A 26740-nucleotide genomic window follows, 5' to 3' on the forward strand; every position below is an offset into this window, starting at 1 on the left:
AGGAAAAGAGACGTGACCGACCGCCCAAGCGGCTAACAAGCCGATCAGTGGCGAAGAGGATAAAAGTAAAAAGTAAAAAAAGACACAACACTTAAGAACACTAAAGGACTTCACAAGAAACAAACCTCTCATGGCTCTGTCAGTTGTCCTTGGTTAATAATTAACTATAAATATTAAGCGAGAATTAATCGTAGACGTGCTTCATATATAAATTTATGTTGCATTCCCGAGATCCTGAAACAAATACCTGTACAATACATGTCATTAACTTCATATAAGCATCATTTTGGAGATTTGCTAAACCCACTTTTGACAATCGTCAAAACTCAACCTTGTTCATTCGCTTCAAAAGACCGTTTTTTTATGTATCTCAGGTGTGGAATTTGTTACTGGCAACATTTTAGCCATGCGTATGGAAAACTATCAGAGTCGAAGCCGCAGTAAATTCCAGGACGAATTTGGGCCGGGCTGGTTCACCGCCTGAAGTATGTTGAGATTTGGGGGAAGTTTCTGCTTTCCTCGGTGAGGGTGTAATGACCACGGTCTTACACGTCAGTTAGCGCCAAAATCAAATGATTCATATTACGCTTAATAGCCCACAAAACATGTAACTCGGCTTTCGTTTGAGTCCTCCATCTGAGGAGTCCGTTTTCTCATCACTTCAAGACACCTCAGTCCTCCGTTATCCCATTTTCTCTGACTTACTGAAACCAACCTCTCTATAAAATGAATTTGAGTGTGAGAGAGAACACCCTTGTTTTGAGTCAACTTAGATATGTCTGTTTACAGTTGGAACATTCAAGATCCATTGTGAGTGGGGTAGAATGCTTCAACTGTCCTTATCGTTAGTAGAACGTGTCAAGTAAGTGAGTGTCGAGTTTGCCAGCTAGAGTGGCGTATTTTATGTCGTCCGTGGGGGTATCCATGAGTTTCTGATCGCGCCTGAAGTTATATCATTTTGTCGCCCCGACATCAGAGAATCTGATGTTTATAGTTTAATTAGTGTCAGTTGTCTATTTGAGAAAGTCATTAATCTCCTGAACTATTCTGTCAACTGGTATAATCTCCAAGATCTAGCGCCTCCCCGTGAATAGCCCCTTGTTCGCCTCAGGCCTGAGCTTGCAGAATTAATGTTATCGACGTGTATATTCCACCTTTTCCTGGCAAGCTCAACCTCTGATTAGATTATATGAATAGACATAGGAAATTACCCTGATCAAGAACACCGGAGTTCATAACTAAGTCTACAGTGATCCAAAATGATAGAGAAGTTATGTTGTTGGTAAGATCGACCTTTCTGGTATGAATACGGAGGCCCAAGCTGCCCAGCAGGTGCACATATATACCTCTACACGAGGGAGAATCACGCATTCGTGACTTCCTCAACGTCTCTCCAGGTATGTTAACGTGTGTTCCCGCCGCCTATTAATTCAGTTTAACTTAGTCAATTTTGGTGAATATCAGTGCTCATGTGTTAACATAGTGAATTCTGTGCCAATTAAGTCGAGTAACGTAGAGATTTAGATATTGTCTGAACCGTTGCCAGGCTTATGTTTTGTATAGTTGAAGTTAGACCTTTAGGCATTCGTGACTTCCTCAACGTCTCTCCAGTGTGTTGAGCTGAATACTCATCGGCTAACGTGGGGCGGTAACCGGGTTGGACGATGCCGTAATTCGACAGGACTGAACTGGGAAGTCCGTTTCCTGCAAATCAGGCGCCCACTCCCGGAGCGTGTGTCGGTCTACAACCGACCCCTAACAGCGATCTTCATTTGTTGTAGAGACCAGCGTTACCCTGGGGCACTCCTCACAGTTACATAGGCCTAAGTATTATAGTACCTTGTTTGGGGAATAACTAGCAGAAATATAGTATCCCAGGTTAAGTATTGAACCACTGAATGAGAGTTAAAAGTGCCATGTCGTTCCTTGTGAATTAACAGGAGGTATTGTATGTTGCGATAATTGTGGAGTTGTTCAGTGTGTTATGTATTCATTGGTAGTGACCATGAAATGATAATCTGAGAGTATAATGATATAACCAAGAAGTGAAGAGTTAATTTGCTACTTGGTAAGGCAAGACCTGAGGGTCCAGTGATATCTGGTGTATACCCAGTACTGACTATCAGTGGCAGAGTGACAATACCACAATTGTCGATTGAAGTAATAAGAATTTGGAGGTATTTAATGAGGTAATAAGTTCTTGAAGTGTTTGATGACTTAAGAAATAAAGTGCAGTTCTGCTTTGTCTGAGTGAATCTAAGATGCATCTTATCCAATCACTGTGTTAATAAATATTGAATTAGTAATCTACGTCTACGAGTATCACCACTCTATCCTTTCCCACATTGGTTCTCAGAAAATAACTAACTCACGTGCCTAGAAGCTCGCTACCTAACAGTTAACTAAGAGGTGTTATATTCTAGAAAAATCCTGGGTGGTGGCAGTTCTACCGGTGTAAGTATAATAAGTGTGGTAATAAGAAAGACATGGTTTCCCAGGTTAATCCATGGTTTAGAATATAACTAGAACAAAATATATGGAAGAGATCATAATATATGAAAGGAAATTTAAAGAAAGAACATTGACTTGGAAAACATAAGCAGAGAAGTATAAGAGTTACTTATATAAGAATATATAAGAATATAAGGTATATAGAGATAAAGAACATGTAAGAATATAAGCAAGAATATATAAAGTAAGTATGTGTGTAAAGAACTGAAGAAGGATAAGTATATAAAACAGGGTACTCATTGGAGGAATGCTACACAGAACAAATAAGTATATGAGTAAATAGAATACTAACAGAAAACAGTAGCTGGATGGTAAATTATTGAAAAGAGAAAACTCGGCCCGTTACAAGGGCAAAGCTGTTCTTTCCAGGATAACAGTCCCGTCCCCATCTGTCAGGCTGTAGAAGCGTGGTTTAGACCAAAGTCTAATTATACCAAGTGAACCCAGTGGCCGGCAGCCCGAGGGTGGTCCCGGGTGGGAGCTCAGTTACCAGCTCAACTTGAGCTGGTCCAGCTGGCTTCCGTGGTGCGAAGGTCTAAGACAATGCCTGATAAATGCTCCGTATTTGGATGCATATCAAATTACAAACTACATGATAAAGTTTGAGATTTCATCGATTTCCAAAGGATGAAAAACAGAGAAAAGGGTGGATTTTATTGTGCATGCAGCTAATATATAGGGTGCAGCATAATCATAAGAGTCTAAATAATAATAATGAGAGGAAGAAGAGGATTAATAATATTAATAATATTAATAATAATAGATTCTTAATAATAAGAATAGGAATGTCGTAAAAAATAATGATAATATGAAACTCAAGTGGCTAACTGAAAGATAGTGCCAGGGGATGAGAAAATCAGGATATATGGCAAGAATATCTTCTTACATCATCTTACCTGGGATCCACTCCACGCCAATAATGTCATACCCACTCCCAAGTGCGTGAGTAGACTTAATTAACACACCGAAAAACATTATTGCAACACCACACAAACCTCCGTCGAGCATGTGTGAGCAGCCATGACATGAAACATGCCTTAGCAGGATGGCCTTCGTCACCACGCTAGAGGCCGGGGATGCCTACACTAATTAATAATACTGTATATCAAAATATAATTCAATGTATATATATCCAACTAATGAATGATTCAGAAAAGATGAGATGTATCAAGTCCTTCATGAGCTGTGGCAACCATGTATGCACAACTCTGCAGGCTGCTCCCTCAAGTTTTAATATCAGGTCGTTTATTTTCATATAATTTCATAATAATTGCATGTCTTTTGGCCCCATAGGTCTCCAGTAGTGTTTGACCATACGTAATGTTATGACGTGAATGATGGTTAAGGTAAGATTACTTGACAAGGTTGATATACTGTAATAAGCAAGCACATGACTATATACGTATACTGTACTATGGGTATCCCTGTTGTAACGACCACGGTCTTACACGACAGTTAGCGCCAAAATCAAATGATTCATATTACGCTCAATAGGCCACAAAACATGTAACTCTGCTTTCGTTTGAGTCCTCCATCTAAGGAGTCGTTTTCTCATCACTTCAAGACACCTCAGTCCTCCGTTATCCCATTTTCTCTGACTTACTGAAACCAACCTCTCTATAAAATGAATTTGAGTGTGAGAGAGAACACCCTTGTTTTGAGTCAACTTAGATATGTCTGTTTACAGTTGGAACATTCAAGATCCATTGTAAGTGGTGTTGAACGCTTCAACTGTCCTTATTGTTAATAAGACGTGTCAAGTAAGTGAGTGTTGAGTCTGCCAGGACAAACGATACCCATCGGTTTCGTTCCCTAAGAATACCCATGAGTTTCTGATCGCTACTGAAGTTATGTTATTTTGTCGCCCCGACATCAGAGAATCTGATGCTTGTAGTTTAGTTAGAGTCAGTTGTCTATTTAAGAAAGTCATTAATTTCCTGAATTATTCTGTCAACCAGTATTATCTCCAAGATCTAACGTCTCCCTGTGAATAGGTCCTTGTTCGCCTCAGGCCTATGCTCGCAGAATTGATGTTATCAACGTATATTTTCCACCTTTTCCTGGCAAGCTCAACCTCTGATTAGATTATATGAATAGACATAGGAAATTACCCTGATCAGGAACACCGGAGTTCATAATTAAGTATACGGTGATCCAAAATGGTAGAGAAGGTATGTTGTTGGTAAGATTGACCTTTCTGGCATGAATATGGAGGCCCAAGCTGCCCCGCTGGTGCACGTATATACCTCTACACGAGGGAGAATCACGCATTCGTGACTCTTCCTCAACGTATCTCCAGGTATGTTAACGTGTGTTCCCCGCCGCCCAGGGCCGGTGCAAGATGATTTGGCGCCCTAGGCAAGCCTTGATGTGCGTCCCCTTGAAAGTTTTGATAAGCTAATGTAGGTACAGTAACCCATGACTACATTGTTTTCATCTTGTGGCTTTATTACTTCACCCATGCAAATAACCAATTATTGTTATTACATTAAGTCAATAAATCCTTGACGTAAACTTCAGAGGTTAGGTAACCTTGCCTCATCCCGACAAAGACAGGGAAGGGGCGACTCAGCCGCCCTGGCAGTAAGTGGCAGTAAGGGAGGGGAGGGGATGGTGGGGTTGGGAGAAGGGTTCCTCAGATGTCAGCCTTCAGGTCACTGCTCGACAGTTCTCCAGGCCGCCAAAGATAAGGACCCAGGTTAGTCCCTCCGGGGGGTTAACGAATAATATTAAAAAAGAAAACACAGTCGGCTACCGTCTACCTACCCTCGCCTCCCTCCGACCCCCCCCCTCTAACATCCTGCTCCGACCCTCCACGGCTCCACCACAGTGTCCACCACAGTTTTCCCTTCATTTTTAATTTTATCCAAGTTTGCCCTGAATTTGTGGCGCCCCCAGATGTTGGCGCCCTAGGCGATCGCCTAGTTCGCCTAGTGGGTAGCGCCGGCCCTGCCGCCGCCTATTAATTCAGTTTAACTTAGTCAATATTGTGAATTTCAGTGTTCATGTGTTAACATAGTAACTTCTGTGCCAATTAAGTTGAGTAACGTAGAGATTTAGACATCGGCTGGACCGTTGCCAGACGTATGTTTTGTATAGTTGAAGTTAATTATTGACGCATTCGTGACTCTTCCTCAACGTATCTCCAGTGTGTTGAGCTGAATACTCATCGGCTACTGTGGGTCAGTAGCCGAGTTGGACGATGCCGTTAATTCGACAGGATTAAACTGGGAAGTCCTTTTCCTGCAACTTAGGCGACAGCTCCCTTGGCGTGTGTCGGTCTACAACCGACCCCCTGACAGCGATCTTCATTTGTTATGGAGACACTTGGGATATATACCCTGAGGCACTCCTCACAGTTACACGGGCTTAAGTATTATTGTATCTTGATTGAGGGATTAACTAACAGAAAAGAATAGCTGGATGGTAAATTATTGAAAAGAGAAAACTCGGCCCGTAACAGTTGGTACTGGTCCACTAAGTCAGTTAAGATAAGGTCAAGGGTATTTTGACCGTGTGTGGGGAAGTTCACAACTTGTGATAGTGATAGCTGTTCCTGGATATCAGTGGTGTCAATTTCATTATAATCCCCACATAATACTAACTTGGCACATGGGTACCTAACTCTGAGGTGGTCTGAGGTGGTAATGAGTTGATTGATAAGAGTGTCTCTGGTGGGTGAGTGAGGCGGATGGTATACCACACAGATTATGATGGAAGCAGTGTGGCGCGGGTGGGCCAGTGGCACAGCACGTACCCATAATGCTTCCACATCTGCTGGGACTTGAACATCCAGGCGTGACGGGCGTAGGTCATCTTGACAGAAGAGGGCAACGCCCCCTCCGCGTCTATGTGAACGAAGGTGATGAAAAAGTTGATATCCCTCAATATGACACGTTTCAGGCACAATTTGCCAAGCCTCACATATGGCAACGACGCTCGCGGCGGCTGACCTGACTGTAGTTGCCAGCTCGTCAAACTTGTTAGCTAGGGAAGTGACGTTGGATAGCAGTAGAGACGGGAGATCATACCATATCCGTGGAACTTCAGTGTAGTGGTGCGGTCTGTCAGGGGTGGGTTTCTTCGGTTTCCTAGTGGAGGTTACGGTCCTAATGGGCTTATGTGTATGACGGCCATGTCTACGGCCACGCGCGTGGAATATGTTCAGTGACTTGAGTCACGCGATAACACTGCCATCAGGATAACCGTTCCCACGCTTCAGATGGTACAGAGTGCGTCGGGAGTAAGTGATTGGTGGCCATCTGTTGATATCTGTTGTGGGTGGACGGAAGTGTTTGTCTCCGGTGGCCATAAAGTCACTGATGGCACTTTGAGGGCCACTGATACTGGTAGACATCTGTTAATATTTGTCAGTCGTAAAGACTACCGAGACTACCGATGTACACGCCATCACAATCACACTAAAAGGTATATCCCTCAATATTGTCAATGCCTATGGCTTGGCACTTGACATTATTAGGGACCTGCCACGCTTTGCCATAAACAGATAAATTGTACCGGGATATTTCCCCCCACACACTCATCATTCTGTCACTTTATGTAACTTGCTGACAAAACTCATGACCCTTCAGGCTTTTACGCCCTAATGCATTATCATAAAAGGCAAGCATGAACTCTGCTTGCTTCCCAGATGGGCACTATAAACGCTTCTGCGCTTCACCTTGCACAGGATGTAAGGGGGTGCCCAATAAACTAGTCCCATCCGGGGCAATCTAATCTGACTCTGACCTATATGTACTGTCAATGAATATGATGTACTCTTTGTGTACAAACCTCTGTCCTGCGTGGCAGTGAACAGTGACATTACCCACATGAATATGATCTATGTATATATATATATACATATATATATATATATATATATATATATATATATATATATATATATATATATATATATATATATATATATATATATATATATATATATATATATATATAAATATATATATATATATCGGTTCTATAAAAAGATTTCTTAGTAATGTTCAGGCATTTGTGTATGAAAGATCCCAAGCCCACTCATGACCATAAGAATCTCTTAGTATTACCATTTCACAAAAAATTCTCTCAAATTCCTTTACAACTAAAAACCTGGAACATCAATGTGGCATTTAAAAACTCATACACTGTTAAACAAATGTTAATCAAGAACTCCCCCAACAATACAAGTGGCTGCATTTATAAGGTTCCTTGCAAGGAATGTAATATGTTTTACTTAGGCCAGACAGGTAAAGATCTTGTAACTAGACTTAAACAACATAAATATAGTGTGAGGACAGGCCAGGAGTCCAATGCTCTGTTTGTTCATTTGAGGGATAATAAGCATTGCATTGACTGGGATAATGCCTCCTCAATATAACCTTGTAATTCAATTGACAGTAGTGTTAACGCTCATAGGAGCGTTATTAGTTTGTTGCTGGAGAAATAAACCCTCAACGTTGACGCGTACCATATAATTCGGTCAAAACCTGTCAAAGAACAATTCTCATATAACAAAGGCTGTTATCTCAAGACACATAGTATGAATAATACAATCAATATACAGTAGATAGCCTGTTAACATCTTAAATATAACTCACATGTTATAACTGTTGATACAGGAGACAATTTGTATAATATGATCAAATTTCAGTACATCAATATACTTATTAAACTTAGTTAGAGTTTCTTAGCAGATTCTAATACTTCACGATCACTCACATTTTAGGGTCTAGTGGTCTGAACCAATGTGTTGTCTGTCCTGTACAAATCGGTAGACTACCCTCGAGGGCAATCGCAGCCCAGAGGCGAGGGCCATCTGTTTCGCATTGAAACACCTCAGCAAATTCGTCAGCAAATTCGTTGTCAACACTATATCTCTTATCTCTCTCTCTCTCTCTCTCTCTCTCTCTCTCTCTCTCTCTCTCTCTCTCGCCTAGTTTATCGTATTCTGGTTATCCCTCTCTTTCTCTCTCTCTTCTAGTTTATCTTACTGTGGTGGTAACACTCCCCCTGTCGGGCTTCGCACGGAATCACGGCATATTATTAGATTCACTCTCCGACCCCTTCCAACAGGCAGAGTTTCGTCACTGGGCGTATTAACACTGAGTCCTTTGTCTTCACTTTAACACTTCGCACCAGGCCATCTTTGCTCGGTAGAGCCTCCAGTACTCTCCCTAGCATCCACTGACTCCTGGGAAGGGGTTGTCCAGAGATGATCACGATATCTCCAGCCTGGAGATTACGGTGAGTTTTGAAGAACCTTTGTCGCTGACGTAATGTTGGGAGATATTCTTTTACCCACCTTTCCAAAATTGGTATACTTCCATCTTCGTTGGTACCCTTCTGTCATGGACCGATCGCCTCTGGTGGATAGTGTCTCCGGGTTCATCCATAGTATGTGAAGCGGCGTTAGTGCTTCGAGATGCTTTGGGTAGTCAGACACTGGGGTGATGGGCCTTCAGTTGATAATCTCTTCTACAGCGCAGAACACAGTGCTGAGGCGTTCATCGTCTAGTGTCTGGGTGCCCACCACTCCCTGGAGGACCTTCCTTACAGTGCGGATTTGTTGCTCCCACACTCCTCCCATGTGAGAGGCTGTCGGGGGGTTGAACTGCCATTCTATTTGTTTCTGTAGAAGGGCATTCCCGACCTTGTCACTGTTGTTCCAGCCGTTCACTGCCTCTTGTAACTCTCGGCTAGCTCCAATCATGTTGGTTCACCTGTCAGACCGAACACGCTTGGGAGGTCCCCTGCGGGAGGTGCATCTTGTCAGGGCTTTGGGGAACGAGTCGGTGTCTAGTGAGGTGAGGACTTCTAGGTGTATGGCTCTGGTGGTCATGCAGGTGAATAAGCATCCCCATCTCTTCGCCCGGGCTGGTCCTTGTTTAACCAAAAAAAAAAAGGGGCTGAAGCAATCAATGCCAGTGGAGGTGAACGGCTGGCCTCCTGGGCACACTCGATCTCATGGCAGGTCGGCTTGGCGTTGATGGGTAGGCCTCCAGCTGCTTCTTCGGCAAGTCACACACGTCCGTATTGTGCGGTCGAGTAATTTGCTGCACTTAGGTATGCACTACGTCTCACGTATTATGGCAAGAGTGTGTTCTCGTCCTGAGTGTCCAGCTCTAGTTGAGTGTACCTCTCTCCCGATGAGCCCCGTGATCCTGTTGTCCCTTGGCAATAGTATGGGATTCTCCTGGTCTGGGTGGAGAGCGGCGTGTTTCAGTCGGCCACCTACTCTGATTAGACCGTCCGTGTCTAGATGAGGTTCCAGCCGCCTTATGTCGCTATCTCTCACGGGCTGTCCCTGTTGTAACATTCCTAGTTCTCGAGGGAATCCTTTCTCAATCTTAAGATGTACACCAGTTCCAATTTGCTTGACGTAGTGATGTTTTTTGCTTGCCGCCATTCTATAAACCTTCTAATCCACTACGCTTCAGTCGATGCCATCATATACCTGGCCCAAAGCTAATCGAGGTACCCCTGGTTTCGTCGTCAGCACCGTGGTTTCTTCTGGCTCCGTCTCTGAGGTCGGAATCCTCAATGGACTCTCTTTGTCCAACTGTCTTCTTCCAACAAGAGGAAAGCAGGTTCTCGAATCCACCTGCCCTTCTCATTGAGCTCTGCTCAGTAATCCACGACTAGCGTCGTCGGCCGGGTTCAGTGCCGACGTCACGGCGCCATTGTTCTACCTTGGAGTCCTTGCTTATCATCACCTGATTGGTCACGGAAGGCCATTCGGTATTTCGTATGTATTGAAGGACTGCAGTACTGTCTGTCCGGAACACTGTTCTGTCCATTTGTAATCCAAGTTCTCGCAGTAGTCGTTTGCCTGCCTGGCAGCCAGTACTGTCGCCAAGAGCCCGAGTCGAGGTATGGTCTGCTGTTTCAGAGGGGCTAGCCCTGCCAGAAGATTGTTATTCAACCCACACTGCCCACACTCATCTTGGGATATATATATATATATATATATATATATATATATATATATATATATATATATATATATATATATATATATATATATATATATATATATATATATATGTGTGTGTGTGTGTGTGTAATTTGGCTTGTGACGCTCGAGCGATGAGTCCTAGTAAATAATTGAAAATTTGTAATATTCGCTCATCTCTAGTTTTAGGATCAACTTTAGGGACCAAGTTCGTCCTTTTCCAGGTGCCACAAGATTCCCAACGCTCGTTCAGTGGGGAGCCTGTCGTCTTTCAAATGACTTCCTTTATTCCCATGGCTTTCTCTGTCTGTGGAATTGCTTTGAGGACTTCCCTGTGATTACAGACCCCCTTCGTAAGCCCGAATCCGCCCTTCCTTTTCAGCTGTCTCAGTCAATGGGTAATTATCGTTGCCTTCCCCGGCGAATCTATTGAGAGAAGCAGATCGTCAATGCAGAAGTTACAATTCGCTTTCTTGATGTCGTCATGGAGACTTTCCCTGCAATCTTGGAATGTTCGTTGTAACGCATATCCGGCGCATGACGGGCTACACATACCTTCAAAGAGATGTACTGTCGTTTAGTAAGTGGCGGGGCCCCTGGCGGGCTGGTCGTCCGTCCACCATAAGAATCGTAAGGCGTCTCGATGTTCGATACTACTCGCACTTAATGGAACATTACCTCGATATCAGCCGGGAGTGCCACCTTTCCTTGTCTGAATCTGATGAGGACTCCCATCAAATTTGTTGTTAAGGTCTGGCCCTTGCATCACCTGGCTGTTCAATGACATCAACTCACATTTGGCTGTACAATCAAAACTATTTTCACCTTTTCTGGCTTGTTGGGATTCAACACTGGGTGGTGTGAGAGATACCAGGTCTTCCCGGGTGTAACACTGAGTTCTTGATGTGGCATGTCCCTCGTCGACTAGATGTCTCATCTCTTCTTGATACCTCTGAGAGAGCCCTGGGTTCTTTAGGAGGCATTTTCGGACCCGCCAATCGCTGTTCAGCAAGCTTCTTATTGTCTGAGAGTTCCAGTTCTTCCTGGTGAAACAACAATAACCTTGGGGATAGTGATGGATTGGCTCTTTCTTTCTCCTACGCTAACCACTTTTACACTGATCTCTTCGGCGTTTACACTACTTCTTTCTTTCATGATTGTGCCAATGGAGAGGGAAAAACTGGCATTCCCTCTGTTTGCAGCCTTGGTACTGCTCGTCAGAGACTCCCGTTAAGTGTAGAAGCCTCGAGTGTACTCCAGAGCAGCCATCTATACCACACACCATCTCCTGGCTGCACTCCGTTATCCGTTGATTATGACCCAGGCTGGCGAAGTAGCGACATTCTTCCCCTACGAGGGAAGTTTGCTTCCCTGTGGACATGCTGAGGAATGTCCGACACATCTGAAGGTGATCTCCGTGGCATAACGAGTAGCGTTCATCGTCCGTTTCTCTGGTTGTCTTCATTCTTGATGTCACCAGACCCACAAGTTTCTTCCTCGACAAGGACTGGCATGAGGATGAGTCTGCATATATTCAGCTTGGTTCCTCCGGTCCTTGTCAACCATATCCAAAGTGAATTCCAACATCCACTCGATCCCACTTTGATGCTCGGAAGTACCTCCGCGCTCCCCCTGGTGAAATATTCCCGGCTCCGCGGTTAAGGTGAGCTTCAAGAGTCCTCTTGAAGTATATAGCGTTTCTTTGTCAGTTTCAGTTTCAGGAAGGTCGTGTCTCTGGTAGTGATAACACCTTTCCGCGATCCTCTGTTGTTGTTGAGATTGTTGGACCGTAGTCCGACACGGACCTTTTCCTGTAGGCGGCCCGTTTGGTGGTTCCGGGTGGAGCTCTTGGAGCCGCCAGGCCGGATTTGGGATTGGGGATGGAGGTTATCCTACCTGCAGGTATGAAAGGATACTGCAGGTTTGCAAGTGTAAGCGGACCCCCGATCAGTGAACGCTTACCACCAACCCCCACTCTTGGACGTGGTCAGTTTCGGAGTGGCGTGCCCCCTGAACTGGGGTCCGCACTTGCTGGGGAGCATACTTCCTAAACTATCTGGGTGATGGGTATCGTGTGATGACCCGGAGAAGGTGGTGCGTGGTTTGTTTGGGTCTTTAAGATTGCTACTAACTCTATTTGTAGCGTGGAGCAGTCATAAGAAGTTTCCAGCTGAGGGTCTGACCATGGGCGTAGAAGGACACTCCGGATCTATGATATTTTGGGTCCACCGAGCTGTCTGTGAAGTATGGTGCTGCATCGGCCGGTGTTCAGTGGCTATGGGTTCCTGAGTGTCAATGCTTCCGGGAAGTGGGTATGACGGGTGGAAACACGTTCCCTCTCCCTCCAATGGGATGTTCCCGTCCCTGAAGCGCTGAGTGTTGGGAACCCTCTTTGGGTGGGTGTCGAGGTGTAGCAGCTTGACACTCCTGATTCCGGCGGTTGACAACGTGTGTCCCGTGCATACCTAGTTGTGGCTGTCATCCATTCACTCGTTTCCAGAAAGGGTTTTCCTCATGGTAATGACAGCATCTCACCAAAGTCCTCTGTATCGCCCAAAGTCTGAAGTTGCTCCATATGATCTTTCATATTCTGCATCATTGCCGTCAATTTGGTGAGCGTCAGCTGTTAATCCCCCGATTACCCTGGCTGTGTGAGTGACCGGTTAGCATTTCTGTCGTTCAGGGCCTCCAGGTCTTCTATGCTGGTTAGGCTGGTCTCCTCTGCTTTGTTTCCTTCCATGACTGGTGACACTGTGGACAGCTATAGAGACGTTCGGTTAAGCAGGAGCGCTCTTCAACTGACACGTCTGCTTGTTTATAAAGATGTCATATAACTGAGGTTATACAAATGATGTCATACAATCTGAAGTCATGTAAGCGATGTCATACAACTGAAGTCGTGTAAGCGATGTTATACAACTGAAGTAATATAAGCGATGTCATACAACTGAAGTCGTGTAAGCGATGTTATACAACTGAAGTAATATAAGCGATGTCATACAATCACGACCACAATGAGACTCGAGTTGATGTCACACAGTTTCAACCTGTAATACAACTGAAGTAATAAAAGCGATGTCATACAATCACGATTACAGTGGTGACACATGAGCGACGTCCCTCAGACACGTGACGTGCAATACGCACGAGTGATGTCACACAAACACGACTACAGTGAGACTTGAGTTGATACTTTTACTTTTTTTACTTTTATCCTCTTCTTCACTGATCGGCTTGTTAGCCGCTTGGGCGATCGGTCACGTCTCTTTTCATTTATATTCTTCACCAAAAGATCGGCTCGCTAGCCGCCCTGGCGATCGGTCACGTCTCTGTCACGCACTGTTGGCAAATACTGGGCATGCACCGGCTCCTGAATGTACCTGAGCCCGCTCCAGTGTTGGTCAAGTCTTCTCTTGAAAGAACTCACACTCGGTGCCGTCACAACACTCTCTGGTAGATTGTTCCAAGAGTTTACAACCCTCACTCCGAAAAAGTTTGCCCTCACGGTTTTCTGGACTTGCGGCTTCTTCAATCTTGTCTTCAATCTTGAGCTGTGACCCCTTGTGGGGCGAGCGTCCGCCAGCTCCAAGTAAGGACACTCAACTGAGTATTGCCCCCTGAGATGCTTATAAACCTCAACTAGGTCCCCCCTTGCCCGTCTGTAGTATAAGCTAGGCAAGTTCAGGCGCTCCAATCTCTCAGTGTAGCTGAGGTGCCGAAGTGCAGGCACCAGTTTGGTGGCCCTCCTTTGAACATTTTCAACCAACTGACAGTCCCTAGCATATCTCGGGGACCAGATGGGGTGACAGTACTCCAGATGGGGAAGCACTTCACTCCTGAAGATCGTCACGAGGGACGGACCGTCTAGATATCTGAACGACCTTCTTATAAGACCCAATAATTTATTTGCCTGATTTACCTTCTTCTCACAATGGCCCGAGAACTTCAGCTCATTGTCAACATACACACCTAGGTCCTTCTCACACACAGTCTCAACTAGTACATTTTCTTCATCCCGTTGGGACATATGGTACGCCTCCTTACCGTTGGTACGCCCCAGGTGCATCCTCTTACACTTCGTGACATTGAATCTCAGCAGCCATTCCTTCGACCATTCCTGGAGCCCACAGAGGTCCTTCTGCAGCTCTTCACAGTCCGCTTGGTTCTTAATTTCCCGAAATAACTTGCCATCATCGGCAAACATTTGTATGGAGGAGTGTACAACGTCAGGCATATCATTTATGAAACAAACAAACAACAGCGGGCCCAATACACTACCCTGCGGTACCCCACTTGTTACAGGTACAGATGACGATTTCGTGCCATTAATCACCACACATTGCTTGCGGTCATGTAGAAAGTCTTCTATCCACGCTAGGACATTTCCCCGAATTCCGTACCCTTCCAGTTTGATTTTCAGCCTTTCGTGGGGTACACTGTCGAAAGCCTTGGCAAAATCTAGGTAAATATTGTCGATATTACCACCCCGTTCTAGAATATGGGTCCAAATATCCAATACCTTGAGCAATTGTGTCAAGCAAGAGCGCCCCGGCATAAAACCGTGTTGGCAATCTTTTACAAGGTTGTTTCGTAGTAGATGTTCCATCGCTGCATCTCTGATAATACTCTCAAGTACTTTACATATTATGCTGGTCAGGCTCACCGGTCTATAGTTGTTCGTGGAGTGACTATCGCCCTTCTTGAAGATAGGACTCACATAAGCCACTTTCCATTCACTGGGGACCATTTGTTCATCCAGGCATTTACAAAACAGAATCTTCAGGGGCTCTGCAAGCTCGTTGCACAGCTCTCTTAGCACTCTAGGATGCACCATGTCAGGTCCAGGACTCTTATGGACCTTTAGCCTGGACAGTTTATTTCTAATACCCTCTTCTGTGAACACAATGTGGGTCAGTGCTGTGTCGAACCGTCTGTCCTCAAACGCAGGAAGGTTAGTTGCATCCTCTCTTGTGAACACTGAGGAAAAGAAGCTGTTCAATGCCTCAGCTTTATCCTGGTCAGAATCTGCGTAACTACCATCTTCAAGCCTCAGGTCTGATACTCCTACTCGCGTTTTCAATTTCGACTTTGCATAGCGGTAAAACGCCTTTGGGTTTGACTTGACCTCGCGTGCAACCAGCCTTTGGAACTCCTTTTCAGCCCTCCTACACTCTATCTTTGCTTGGTTTCTGGCTCTTGCATACATCCTCCTGTCTTGCTCATCGTTTGACCCAACCCACGTCTTGAATTTCTGGGTTTTCTTCTTAATTTTGTCGACCGCCGCATGGTTCATGTGTAGGGATCCCCTCGTATTCCTAGAAGCACTGGGTTTGGTCTTGGGTATATATTTATCGATCAAATGGGTCATTTTACTAGTTATGATATTCAGCGTAGTGTCTGCGTTCTTGTACCTTAATAAGTCAGGCCAGTTGATACCCCTCATCTCTTCCCTCATCCCATTGTAATTTCCCTTGTAATATTTGCACCTTGGCCTGGCCTTATCTTGAACTAGGTAACAGTTAAATCTGAATGACAACACTGTATGGTGACTGGTGCCAACTGGGGCAAGGTGTTCCAGTTTGGCCACCATACCCTCCTCGTTTGTTATGATGAGTTGATGTCACACAATTGGAGTTGATGTCACACAGACGCGTGCCATGCGCACGAGTGATGTCACACACGAGCTAGGATGTCACACTAACACAACCACAGAGACCCACAATCAATGTAGGGACTCGTTACACAACTTATGTCACAAACGCTACTGCGGCGCCCTTACTTGTACAATTACGGCTTGTCACAACCTTCGTTGTTATTTCTTAATTGCACACACACACACACACACATACACACACACACATATATATATATATATATATATATATATATATATATATATATATATATATATATATATATATATATATATATATATATATATATATATATATATATATATATATATAAGTACTAGTACATATAACTTGAATGTTGTACACACTTAACCCACAAATCCCTTTCATTTATGTATTTCTTCATGGTTCCTAATCATCATTGTTTGACTTAAATCTAAATGTAACACCAACGTCTTATATAATTACCGTGAAATATACTAAGACTTATATACGTTCACTTAAGATAAAGACAAAGTAAAAGTTTATGAATCTTATCAGAATTATGTATCTGTTAAGCGAACCTTTGTGCTTATTTTCTGAAGTTAATTTTGCGATATGATTGATATTTGATATACTATGGTGTCACTGGGAAGATCAGCTGTTAGTTATAATCACTTGCGTGCGTGTCCGAGCGAACGCTAACTACCCGTCCGCCCAGACCAAACATTACGACACTGTCCTGGTGTTCTGAAACCTTCGCTCACTGGGTGCGCGGCCTCCCTGTTCGGAAATGAACGCTCACAGCCCCGAACGCGCAGACCGAAGCTTTACGACACTGTTCAGGTATTTAAGACACTTCACTCAAACACACAGCACTCCCTATCACTGTCCCCCTGCTGACGACACACTTGATCCACCCACTGTGGGTGGGTGGGCGATCGACGAGCCTATGCTCTCCCACGCTTTTTTTTTTTTTGGCTCCTACATCATTGTGTAAGGGGAAGCGCAGAAGCGTTTACAGCGCCCAACAGGGAAGCATGCTAAGTTCATGCTTGCCTTTATGTCTCATGAGTTAAGGGCTTAGAAGCCTGAAGAGTCAAGGGCGTAGAAGCCTGAAGAGTCAGTGGTTTATGTCATCAAGTTATTGGAAGCTCCAACAACTTGTCCCTGAATACGAATTCGCAACTTTCGACTAACAACAGGTACCTACTTTACTGCTAGGTGAACAGGGACTAATGGGGGCTAGGAAGTAAGTCCAAACAACTTCCACCGGCCCGGAAATCGAACCGGTGACATCTTGCTTGCTAGGCAAGAACGGAACCGCTTCTACCACCGATCCCCTCCCACGCTGTTGAGAGTCGTAGATTAATTTGCTTTTCTCTAGATGCGATCGGATGCTATCTGCTATAATTGATTCAAGAACTTTCCCCACTACTGACGTCAAACTGATCAGCCGGTAATTTGACGCTGATGCTCTGTCTCCCTTTTTGAATATGGGTACTACATTTGCCTGTTTCCACAAGTCTGGCACAACTCCGGTGTCTAATGATTTTGTAAATAAGTTTACGAGGGGTCCGCTAATCTGTTCCCTACACTCTTTCAAGACTCGAGGGTAAATTTCATCCGGCCCTGGGGATTTTGTCTTCTTTAGTTTATTTATCTTCTTAAGACCATCCTCTTTCCTGATAGTGATATTCTTTAATTTCTCTTCTTCCTTTCCCTTAAATATCAGTTCCACCTCTGGAATTTCATCTCAAATTTCTTCTGTGAAAGCTGGTAAGAAGTAGCTATTCAATGCTTTGCTTATTTCTTCACTGCCATTTATCACTTCTCCCCTCCCTGACTTTAAAGGCCCAACTTTGTCCTTGACCTTTGTTCTATATACCTGGAAAAATCCCTTGGGATTCGCCTTGGATTCTCTTGCTATTTTGATTTCATAGTCTCTCTTTGCTTTCCTTTGTATCCTCTGTCTTCAAAACAAAACCTTTGGCTTTCAACCTGTACTGTGTATGACAATGTCTCCATCGTAATGAAGGTTTAAGTTAAAGCAAAATATTTTTGGGTGTAAGTTTCTTTACCTTCAAGGAACTGCTCTAGGCGTTGAGCTATTTCAGGAGTCCTGGCGCACGGACACGCCATTCTGCCATTCTCTAGTGACTGGCATAGTTTTATGGAAGCTTCCTTTCCTCTTCTCCTGCAATATTTGGCCTTCCCGGGCAACAGTCACAAACGGTTGGAATGCGGTTTAGGATATTATGTCCAGCCTCATCACTTGTATTAATTGTACTCAATGCTCTATTATTATTAGAGGCGTCTGTTCTTGGGTCTTTACTTGACTGATCAACTCATGCTGACCCTCACTTGTAGTTTTATGAGTGTAGTTACGGCTAATAGTGTATACTTCAAAGGGCACATCGAGTTTTTCAGTAATTTCGTGTAAGCTGCCTCCATGATCCTGAATAGTAGATACACAATTGAGAGAACTTAACTCCCATGTTTGTTATCCTGACTGTACTGTATAGATGACAGTCCGGCGGGTGAGCACAAGCAGGATTAGTGGAGACTTTTAGTATGTTTTTATAGACTGTTGGGGATTTACCCGGAGAAAATCAGCTTATACCAACTAGTTGAGGCTCCCATCATATAGTGGAACCTAATGATCCAGGACTATTACTTGCAACTGAGAATATGAAGAAATTAAATTAAATAATAAGAGGTCTAGACTAACCCAACGCACCTCACTCCGCCAACCAATCAGCTTCACTGATAGAACCTGATCTTCGCCTTGGCTACAAACCTGTTTTTGTGAAAGAAGTATAGTTTATACAGAACTTGTTCAAGATACGAGTGATTCTGTTAAACATCAGTGAAAGATTGACGACTGTATTCGCCCCTCGAAGTTTTCGGCAGACACCACAGCGTGTGTAGTGTTACGAGCATCCTCACAATGTACAGTCAGTCATCTGCCTCAACCCCGGTGGGAATGGAATAAAATATACCCCGCTGACCCAGCCTCCAGCCGCTGAACAAAAGAATGTCAGTTTTGTCTCCAGGCACAGCCACTAGAGGTCGATCTGTGTGCTGCTGAGATGTGACCATGTAAGCTCACGTGAAGGCCTCCGGTGTATTACATATGGTACACCTCTAAAAAGTGATGGACACACGATATCAGTGTGCTGTCCGGGATTCCCTGGCCATGTTTCTTCCCACTTCAGGTTTTAATTGTTTCATTAGGAAGTGTTGAATGGTCTGGCCAAAGAACACACCGCTTGTCAGGTTGTCGAGTAGTAAAGTTTCCTCTGCAGGTATATACTGTAGGTCTATTATCTGCTGGACGTACAGATGGTCTAACTGCCTCTAACAGATTATAGATTACACCACCAGTCAAGTGTAGAGAGAAGCGTAATGGACAAATAATTGATTCAAATCATGGCTGTCCTTCCCTCGCCAACAACTTCCTCGTACAACTTTCCCATATGTCGGTCACCTGCCTCACACACGGTTCTTTATACGTCATCAGTATATCGTAAAACACTGTCGCGTTGAACAACAAAAGACAATATTCACCAAGAATCTCATCCCCTGTAAGAACTCAATAGAAAACGATAATATATGCGCGGTGTGGTAGGTAAGTTATCCCATAGGAACAGGAAGGGCGGCGGGTCCTTGGTCCAGTCGTGAGGCAATAAGGTTACATCACCTCAGCGTCAAGGTCGCTCGTAAGGTGAACAAAATTCATCTATATACAGTAACTGTTGGCTTCAGTAACCAGCGAGTTTATTACATTTTTCATTATTATAAATATATTTCCTCAGTGCGAGGCTCAACAGGTACGATATACAGTATATATATATACACTGTGAAACAAATGAACTTGTAGCAGCATCGCATACCACGCATCACAACATTCTTTAAGCCAAACACAAAACGTAGATTACATTTTTAGTAACTTAATGCTGTTACGTAACGCCCAGTTTTCTCATACTTAATATTTACTTCCATGTAGTGATGGTGTGAGCGTACTGGACTACTGGAGGCCAAGGTCTCTTCGATAGAACTTGCCGGCGGCGACCTGCAGGGTGAGTTACTGTCGAGCATTGTAATATTAGAGTCAGTGTGTGCTCAGCTAATATTGGGGATGGACGTACGTTAGTCGCTTCCCGCTGCACCTGGTGAGGGCCTTTACAGTTTTTCAGGTGCCCACATACAGTAAACCACCCTCGCGGCCAGGAAGAGTGTGTCGTACTGTAGTAGTTTGTGATAATAGTTATTCGAAAGATGTTCGTCTGTTAAGGTGAGTTTGATTCCAGGATAAGAATATTATTTTGTTATGCATGACAGTACTCACACACACACGCACGTCAACAGCAACCACTACACCACCCAATACCACAACAACTACCACCACTCCCATAAACACCATCCACAACCAGGGTTGGAATCAAGTACAAGTACTTCAGAAAAACTAATGTGCAAGCACAGCTTTACTCAGTATTAGAGTACAAGTAAACTATGCTCCTTGCTCAAACCTTTGTTTGTCTGGCTGTAGTCTTTCTCTCAGTTCGCTTGAGTATGTTGCCTGAAATAGTTTTTCGGATTCTGGATTATCTGGGAATATCATCTCCGGTAGGTTATTCAATTTAAACATTTTCCTTAACTCCTCATTGCATGATCCGGGTGCAATGATATTGTGCAGATGTGCATGGATCATACTAATCATTACCTTGTCATGTATTGGTTCACTTAAGTTTAATATGGTGGATTCTGATCTGTGAGCCTCTTGGACCGCTCTCTTGGCTATTTCGACGTATGTCGTATCCTTCTTGTCTTGTTCCTTTTTCCTTGTTTCTTGTTCCTTGTACTTTATCATGTGTTTTTTATTGGGCATGCCATTGCTAACGTCCTGTGTCCTATGTATGCATTCCCGTTTCTCTTACAGTTGAGACAGCCAACATGTGTGTTCTTACATTCAGTGTAGGTATGGTCGTCGCCTGCACAATCTGAGCAGTACTTTTTCTCTTTTTCTGGACAGTCTCTCGTTGTGTGTTCTTCATATTTGTAACAGGAAAAGCAAGTTTGCAGACTGATGAATGTTTCCTTCTTTATTTGATGAGGTGTTACTGACATGTTAAATATTAGAAAGCCCTGTTGTAAAACTTTTTCAGCCATTGAAACTTCTTCGAAGGTAATCTTGAAAACATGAGTGTAGTCTTTTATCTTGATGACTTCCTCGATCTTCATCCAACTGTTTTGGCGTTCCAGTTCATCTTTCAGATCTTCAGATGTCTTCCTCCCGATCTCTTGGTCGACTTGACGAACGAAAACTGATCTTTTTGCTTTTTGATTTGGTGGCATGACAACAACAAGTCCTTCATTGTAAAATACATCTCTGGCTTCTTTTGAAAGGATTTTGTCTGAGTCAAAGTCATCTTTACAGATTACTTTGAAACCTTCGTTGGTGCTAAATATTCTTGTTAGTGGGACTTGCAATTTGTTGTAAGTGATTTCTGCCACTTTTCCTCTTCCAATAGAGTGTCCCTTATCTCTATGTTTTATTCTAATGCTTGTAGTCATCTTCCTTGATTACATCCCAATCCTACCTATAACACAGGGCTCCTGCCTGGGAGCAGTGACCCCGCCCCCCCCTCTTGGACGGGCGTCGGGCTCGTAGGGTTCTGCGCCCAGGTTACCTGTGACTATAGTTATGTCTAAAAAGTTGCCACCTACCGGTGACCCCCGGACAAGGGGTGCCCTGCACTATCACAGGTTCCCTTGCCGGATCGACCGTATCGCTAAGTCCCGCCTCCCGTTCAAGGAACGGAGTGCATGAGGGGGATGAAAAAAGGAAAGAAGAGGACTTAGAGAGTAGAGACAGTCTACCTACCACGCCACGTTCGGTTAGCCAATCAGAGCACCGCAGTAAACGTGCATGTATCACGCCACCGTGGGGCACCACTGATTGGCCAATCCAGGACGTAGACGCACGGGTAGTAGTCAAAATTTGGGGAGCCCAAATATATGTTTTTCAGAAGTTGGAATGTTTCGTACAATCTGTGATGGTAATTGCACCGTCGCTATGTTGGGTAAGTACAATCACTAGGATTGAGTGTCCTATCACAACGAAGTTGCAGACTGCTCAAACATGCAGCAGAAGAGGCAAGTCTTCACAGCTCCGAGTCCAGCAGTCAGAGAGAGATCACCACGAGGTCAGGTCTTAAATAGCGGGGGTAGGCGTGGCTTAGTAGTTGACCCCCGCTCCGTGGGCGGCGCTGGTTGACCTAGACCACGAGGCATACACTGGGGAATTCGCGGGGTCGGCTACTCAGCGACAAACAGCGTTTGTAGGGGAGAAATCCACTACAATACTCCCTCCTTCCCTCCAGGCGGTGTAGGAGACTTGTTGTCTGCAGGGTTGCATGGCACATGTGAGGCAGAACGGGCGGTGCATGCCTCATGTGAGACAACGGCGATGGCGTGGATGAGCCAGCCGCTAGAGGCAACTGTCTAGATACACAATATCTGTGGGAGTAGAGAGGGAGAAAAAGGGTGTGTGGAGGCGATGAATGTTGTGCTTCCCTCACGGCAGGTACAGAGTCGTCAGATGCGCCTGCTGGGGTGTGTGGGCCTGGGTCAGGAGCAGGGGCTGCGTCAGCAGAAGCGGATGAGGGCTCGTGACAGCAGCTAGGTCCACGACAGCAGCAGGGTGCAGGACAGTAGTAGGGAGTACCTGAGGGAAAAGAGAGGGGTGTGTTGGTCCGCACTCAGGCGCATGGGCCGCGTCGGGAGCAGGGGCTGCATCAGGAGGAGCGGCAGGGGGTACTGCTGGGCCGGGGGCGGCGTCTGAGGCAGGACGGGTGTGCTGGGGTCGGTAGGACGTGGTGCTTGGGGCAGGAAGAGGAGCTGGTGTCTGCTTAGAGAAGCAGTGTTGCTCTAGGGTGTCTAATCTGCGGTTTAGAGACAGTAGCTGTAGAGCCGATGAGAGCTGCTTCTGGGCGGATAAACCAGTCTTCCATGTTGCTTGAAGACTGGGAGCGTGATCTGTTTCTCCTCCATCCTGTGTGAGTGCGAATTTCCGGGGGTCACCATTTGTGGGGAACAGGTTGTTTGGTTCACACTTAGGATGGGATGGAGAAAGGAAACTCACAATGTGCTCTCTGTATACATGTTGTATTGGATGTACAATGCAGCTTGGTGCTGGGAAGTGGCAGCGTGGTTACAAGCGTGATGTAGAGAGAGCTGGTTGGTGAGGGTGCTCAGAGGAGGACCAGCTTGTGGGTCGCTATGCTCGCCAGCGGGAGCGAGGGCCGCCAGGCAAGAGTGGAGGAGGTGGTGTTGCTTGCTGGTTGGTGTAGGTAGAAAGAGGGAGGTCACCACGCGGTCAGGTCTTTTATAGCGGAGGTAGGCGTAGGTAGATAGTTGACCCCAGCTCCGTGGGCGGCGCTGGTTGACCTAGACCAGGAGGCATACACCGGGGAATTCGCGGGGTCGGCTACTCAGAGACAAACAGCGTTTGTAGGGGAGAAATCCACTACAAGTCTAGTAACAGGTTGTGTGTAGGTGGACCATAACATCTTGAATTCCGCAATCACTGATAACAATAAGAATGTCATGAAGATAGTTAATATTATTAAGCATGGTGAGAGATGTGTAACGGGCAAATGAAAGCACTACAACGACCATACCTCTGCCGTTCATGGCTACGGCGGTGCGACTGATGGGCACACAAGTTGTTACCCAGGGCTGTCGGAATTTCCGACTCTTGTTTATCGAACACGCTGATTGGTTCAAATCCGGTACTTCATCTGGTAATCGGTAAATTGATGACGTAGTCGGTAAGCCGTGACGTCACTGCTCCGACAGTCGGTAAATTATCGACTTTAGGAAATATGCTTTTTCATGGCTAGAATACCATATAGAATACACATAAATAAATTTTAGATGTATTTAATTACCTTACCTACATTTTACGAGCGATATTTTAGCAGAATTATATTCTGCTGAGTCACACACGAAGCGATATCGAGAGTCGAGACAAGGAAGCCAACGGTCTGTTCCAATGTGATCTCATATAACACTCTGAATGGTGTATCATGCAGTGTTTATTATTCAGAAATTTATAAAACTAATGACAGGAACAATGAAATTCACCGAGTATGAGGACTACTCTAATATAATTACTGTATCTGGGATCTTCATTATTCCTCACCAGAAATTATATTATGGAAAATAGTAATTACGTCATGGACTCGCAACCAATCACAACGCGAGCGGTTGAACCAATCAGCGTGTTTGGTAAACAAGATTCGGAAATCCCGACAGACCTGCTCCTTACCTTGCCATTGTGTGTGTGGTGCCCGTGGGCGGAAAACAGGGGTTGCCTGTGCCTGGTAATGGATGGTAATTTCTTTTTATAGGTTATAGGAGATTGATGTCTTTATAGAAATTATATTTTTTAACTGTGTTTATTAGTATTGTGAATTATTTGTATACATATGATTAAACATTTAAATAATCATTCAACACTACAAAGGTTATAAATATGCGCCACATTTCCGTGTTCATGAAAAAGTTGGATCTGCGTCTCAGGTTCCCCCACGTGTCGTGTTTTTGTGGGATCTCAGTGTTGATCTCACCCACCCAACCCTGACACACGGTAGCCCACAGGTTTTCGATGGGAATCAAGTCACACCTTTACTTGGCCAATCACTCTCCTCTGTCTCAGGGTGATGGGAGAACCAGTCCGTAAATGTTCTACTGTACTCATACAAACAGAACTTTTATCATACACATGTCTAATGAAGTTCGGTTGTGGGATCACCATAGCTTCAGCTTCCCTAAGTCGTGTATCCAAAAGACTTTTCGGGGTTTAGGGGTTCGGATGATGATGGAGAGTGATGGGCTGGGTGATGGCTGCGCGTGAGTTGATTTATGTGGTGAGGCATAAGCGCAGGCTGCAACCTCGCAAACTGGCTCTCTCTTTTCTTGATCCAACGTTGCAGGTAGTTGCAACGACTGGGGAGAGGGAGAGTTGCAATACATTGCCAATATCCCAGTTGGGTTCCCATGTTGGTCGCCTATACCGTTGCTAGGGTCTTACTGGAGCTCCAAACTGCTGCCGTTTTTTTTGTTTTGTTTTTTTTACGTGGCCTCCAGCCTTCCACAATAGCCACACCTTCGCCGCCATTTTATTACATTAAATTTGAATATCCTAATCCATAAGTGTTGAGTTACTTGAGCCGCAGATCTTTGCGGCATTCAGTGACTATTGCCTCATAGTCAATATCTTCGGCACCAAACTTGTTAATGCTGAGGATGACTCTCCAACCGTCTGCTTCCAGGCCTGAAGGGCCAGCCCCTCCACACCATCCCTCCTGTTATTTTCTCGAACAGGACAGCATTTGGGGGGACATAGTCACCCTGGAACCTGATGCCTTCCTCTGCACTTTCAGGGGGACGTTTTTCCTTCATTTGTTGTAATGTCTCTCTGTTTATTGGCAGAACACCACCAGAAGATTCCTCTGTGAGAGATTTTACAGCCGAGGACACTTTTCCCACAGACATCTTGTTAACAAACTTTCTGGCAATATCCTCAATATTTTGCTTTCCGTCTCCTATGAATTTTAGTCTCTCCTGCAATGTTCTTGCCTCGCGTAGATCACCAAGAGCCATTTTCTGCCACATTGTCAGTCTTTTCATTTCTGTCACGTTTACATTGTTCTTAGTCCTTGCGTGTGTCCGTTGACAGAATAGATGGGGTATAATTGCCAGTATTTGAAGAGCTAATGGGGCCAGAGAGGTGTCGTGAGTGTAACTGACTATGAGGCGAGTCGTCTCCCAGATTATTTCTTTGGTGGCCGCACACTAGGGTGGGTCAAAGAGGTTAGCTGGCGACCACCTGACCACTTCTGAGTAGACTTCTTTGACCCACTTCTCCACATCGTCCCCCGACAAGCCTTTCCAATTTGTTGACTGTATGTCATTCACCTCATGGACAGTATTTTCCGACTGAGTGGGTTCACTACTATCGTCTGACATGTCGTCATCGGGTGATGGATCTCTGCCGTATGGATTTTGACAGCTGGTCCCATTCCCACAACCCACACATCGTGTATTACTTCTCACACAAATATAGGTTGTGCATTTCTGTCGAGCTGAGAGAGGGAAAGCAGTGGGAGAGGTAGATGGTACTACCACACACACACACACGCACCTACAGTTCATTATTGTTCCTATCTTTATGGGTTTGGAAATGCAGCACCAATAAAATAAACATTAAGGGCGTTATCACCTGATAATGCTGCCAACATCACTAAATTCTAATACTAGAGAAAGTACGATCCTATCACCTGGCCTGTCGACACACACACACACACACACACACACTTTCGCTCGTCGGGAACCTCCAGCACAGGCATCCTCCTCACTCTCTCTCCCTCCTTCCTGCCCACAGCACCACACAAAAGAGTTCCTGTTGTGAATTGAGATCTACCGGCATGTTTACTAATTAGGATTTCCACCTCGGTTCATCTTCCTGTTGTTGACTACACCCGCGACCGTATCATTTGTGTCAGAAGAAGTACAGTGCCAAAGACAGAATCTCTCTCTCTCTCTCTCCTTTCTTTTATGCCAAATTCTTCGTAGCCTAGACGTTAATATC

The 26740-nt window shown here is 44.8% G+C and overlaps 1 protein-coding gene across 4 annotated transcripts in view; it reads left to right on the forward strand.

Annotated features, from left to right (window-relative positions):
• The first annotated feature begins 1374 nt into the window (after window positions 1–1374).
• LOC121874237 (solute carrier family 23 member 1-like) overlaps window positions 1375–26740 on the forward strand; it is a 45646-nt gene continuing 20280 nt past the window's right edge. For 2 of the 4 annotated variants that reach the window (XM_042378309.1, XM_042378312.1), the window contains exon 1: window positions 20210–20377. The gene's annotated coding sequence lies outside the window, so the exon portion shown is untranslated. Of the gene's footprint in view, window positions 1398–20089; window positions 20163–20209; window positions 20378–26740 lie in introns of those variants that run through there. The other 2 variants (XM_042378310.1, XM_042378311.1) reach the window with 2 other exon arrangements.

The sequence above is a fragment of the Homarus americanus genome, unplaced genomic scaffold (assembly GCF_018991925.1).
Source record: "Homarus americanus isolate GMGI-L3 unplaced genomic scaffold, GMGI_Hamer_2.0 scaffold49667, whole genome shotgun sequence".
Taxonomy (NCBI): Eukaryota; Metazoa; Arthropoda; class Malacostraca; order Decapoda; family Nephropidae; genus Homarus; species Homarus americanus.